A 4,322-nucleotide genomic window follows, 5' to 3' on the forward strand; every position below is an offset into this window, starting at 1 on the left:
CCGTTGGTTTTATTTTCTCCACCTATCCTAATCCTTTCCTACGAAATATTTTAGAAAGTAAAATAAAGAATAGACTATTTTAAAAATAAAAATACTACTTCCCTGAATAAATTAATTTAAATCCAGGGTTATCCAGGATGAGATTCTAACATGCTTCGGCAACGTGCACGGAATAGCGCGGAGGAAGGTGACACCCTCCTGCCACTAATGTGGTACACCAGTGAACATGACTCACCACACCCTGAGAGTGCTGCGCCAGTGGACATGGTGCACCATACCCTGAGTGTGCTGTGCGGGGGCACCAGAGACATTCCATTTTAAAACGCCATTTTTTCACAACATAGAATAATCAAGCTACGCTCGACCAATGATAACGCGTCAATTTGCTGTCAAACGTTATTACTTTGACTTTTCTCCTCATACGGATGGAATAAGTATAATTATTTATACTGATTATTTCATAGGCCCTAACGTAGCCTTCTGGCACACTGTTAATAAATTATATAAATAATACCTACACCTATTTTTGTAAGGCTGTTATAGTCTTAGATTATTTATAAGGCTATTAGAGACGCACTAAAAGATAACTAAAACAATCGGACCAATTTTATTATCAAAGTGCAATGCTACGCTATATATATATAATATGTCACTCATATTATATATTATCAATCAATATTATATATTATCAATTTAAATAATCTGAGTTTATAGTAATTAAATATAAACAGTGATCCTGAGAAAGAATTTCTTTTTGATTTTCTCAGAATTAAATGTTATATTTTGACGAGATCGTCATAAAACTAAAATCGTTTTCTTCTTTTAAACATTATGATTATAATGCTATTTATTGCTATTTATTGCAACACATATAATTTCCTAAACGATACGATACAATTAATTAAAACTGAAAACTTTTTAAAAATATAATTATACAAAAACATGAGCAAATTAAATAATAAATTCCACGAGACGTCACCCGAACGACCCTACTCGTTATTATTTTGCGACAATTATCGAGAATTCTTCCCCTAATGCCTAGCTAATACCATAATTACTGTTATGTCAAAATTGCGTGCACAAACATCGAAGTTTCTCATAACTTTTTATTTCATTTAATATCTTAAACGAATATAGTCTCTAAACATCAAGCGTTACGACTTGTTACTGCGTGTCTTTGGCAAAGCTTAATGAAAAGTTTAAAGTAATATTCTCTGTTGAAGGTTTCGTTTTAAAATACAATTGACGTCGTATAATTTCATTTTAATATTTATGTCGTAGTTAATTTGTAAAGTGAACTATGCATCTTTTTCCTAACGAAATGTTTATTTGTGGATTTCCCTACCTAAATAATATATTTAACAATCTATCCAAATCTTTCAGCAACACTAAATAAATGTGGATTTTATGATTATCAGAGGCACTGGCTTTGTTCGAAGAAACTCAGTACTCCTTACATCGTAAATTAAATAAAATATTAATAACTTTAAAAAAAGGATCAATTTACAAAAATATATGCGTTTTTTCCATGGCACCATTGCCATAATAGTACATATTGAATGTTTTCATTGAAAAATAGTGCGTGATGATTTTCATTAAGGCGAATTTAAAGGTAAAAGTTATACAGTCGTTGCTGAAAAAAATAAACAAAACAGTAATTCCGGGTAACTTTCCGTGGGGTAGATATCTTTATATAATGGTTTATTTGTCAGTCAAAATCACAGCGCGTTGTAGCGTTGTGTGCTTTATTGCTTCCTATGATTAATTATAATATATAAATAAAATTATTAATAATCAAAACTCTTACGCTATATTGCTAGTACGCCAGAAGGCTATAAGTGTGTAATGATAATTAGTACATAGTCTATTTATTATTTAAATAAGACACCAACTTAATAAGTGATAATAATACAACTACTTTCACGTTGAATTAAAGCGTAAACAGTAAGTATGTTAACTATTTAAATATATCTTTACATCACTGATGATAATAAGGCTTGATATAATATACATCTTACTAAAAAAACTAGACCTTTGACAGAAAATAAATACTTTTAAAAAAAGATAAATTAATTAATCCGAAAATACCATTTCGCCAAATAAAGACACACTGTTAAAATTTCTTAAAATATTATAATTTATTTGCGAATTTAATGATTTCTTTTGGTTAAATTAGTCGGTCATAATTTTTTAGATATATAGGAGATTTTTATAAACACAAGCAATATACATAGGTTTCAAAATATTTTAACTCAGAAACTTAGCCTTATAAAACAATTTTCATCAATCAATATTTAAAGTAAAAAATATTTTAGATAATCAACAGTAACATAATATGGAAAGACGTACATTTTTTTAAATTAAATTTGTATAATAAAAAAATATAGCAAAATAGATTAAAAAATATATTCAAATGAAATCATCATTGGCATATTTATATTATTTTTTATGCCTAAGTAATACCGGTGATAATTTTCTGAACTTTATACTTGCTTAGAGGTAACTCTCGATGAAAAATAAACGAACTCCGTCCGTGCAGTACAAACAACCCTTTGATTGGGGTTGGCCGCTCGTTAGTACCAGTTACTCAGTCAAAAGAGTGTTTGCGTAATAAATATTTTGTAAATAAAACCAAAGTTTCGTGTACATTAAAATAACCACGTTAATTAGTGTTCCAAGTTACATTGTGGGTTTTTTAAACATTGTTTGAACTGTTTGTTGGTCTTTATAAGGTGAGAGCATTTACATTTTTTATTTCACAAATTTTACACAGGTCTCATTTTTAAAATAACTTTTATGTTTTTTTTATGTAGTCAAGCTTACGTTGCGTAAATTTTTAATAAATTTTAATTAGTCCGAATTTAATAATTCTATTTTAAAAATGAGTTTAGTTTTACGATATTGTTAAAATTTTAAATGCAAATTTATTAATATTAAATATAACGCCTGTAACTTACTTTTATTAAAGTCTACATAAAATATTATTAAAATGATTTTTCTATATTTGCAAGTAAGTTTATTTGAATTATATTGTGTAAAATGAATTTTCATTCATGAATTACATTGTATTAGAATTTAATGTCCGATGTTTTTGGCCACTATTAAGTGTTGTCTACATATATTTTAGTTCGAATAGGTAATTAAATGATCATATGAGTATTTAGTCCAACGTAACGGACGAACAGTTATTCCAATTTTTAACCGATTGTGTATAAATATTTAATTGTAATAAATTCATTTTTAATCGACTGTTATGAAGCGTATTCAAAATCAAATTATACAGGACTGTATTTAACGTATGGTTTTGGAACCAACAGCTTCGGAATGTAGACTGAAAAGAACCGTCAAGAAACTCATTAGTTACTCTTTCCAACATTTAATGTACAGATATATCTCAGTTAGATTCTGATATACATGACAAATTCTGCCTGAAAATCTACAAGTACTCGATCACATTATATAATTTAATAAATATACTATGTTCATCTCAACGTTATAATTAACATATATATATATATATATAGGCCAATTTTCATTAGAGGCCATTCATTTGTTGGAACATAATAGCAATAATAGCAACAACCTGTAAGGGGTAAGGTCTCCCCTCCCTTTTGGCAAAATTTCTTTGAAATTAGACACATTACTTGGTGGTAGGACTTTGTACAAGCCCCCCTAGGTAGGAACCACCCACTCATCAGATATTCTACCGCTAAACAACAGTACGCAGTCTTGTTGTATTCCGGTAGCATCTTAGTTCCCATAGTTAGTGGCGCATTGACGATGTAAGGAATAGTCAATATTTCTTACAGCGTCATTGTCTATAGGTGATAGTGACCAGTGGTCATCATCACCTATATGGGCCACCTGATGGTAAGTGGTCACTGACGACTTACCATCAGGTGGCCCATATGCCTATATAACCTATTTCATAAAAAAATGCAGGTTACCTCACGATGTTTTCCTTCACCTTCCTTTGTTGGAACATGACTAAACAAAAATACATCAAGTTCAATTATATCGAATTGAGTTATTTTCTAAAGAGGACCGAGCTTTCCAAGGGATTTGTCACTGTCACTTCCTCCCAACGACCGCTACACCAATACAATCAAACGTATTAAATCTCAATGTTTATTGCTATATTCATACAAAAACCTGTCATTACATATGGAATGTCGTGAAAGGTTCTATTCCATCAAAATATCTAATTTCATTATTTTTGTTGTCCTCAGTCACGGCATTGTAGAATCGCGTGATTTGTCCCCTACCGTAATAGACGAGTGATAACATCACTCGTCCAATAAAATAATACCGATTTTTATCAA

This window comes from Vanessa cardui, chromosome 7 (assembly GCF_905220365.1).
Source record: "Vanessa cardui chromosome 7, ilVanCard2.1, whole genome shotgun sequence".
NCBI classification, from domain to species: Eukaryota; Metazoa; Arthropoda; class Insecta; order Lepidoptera; family Nymphalidae; genus Vanessa; species Vanessa cardui.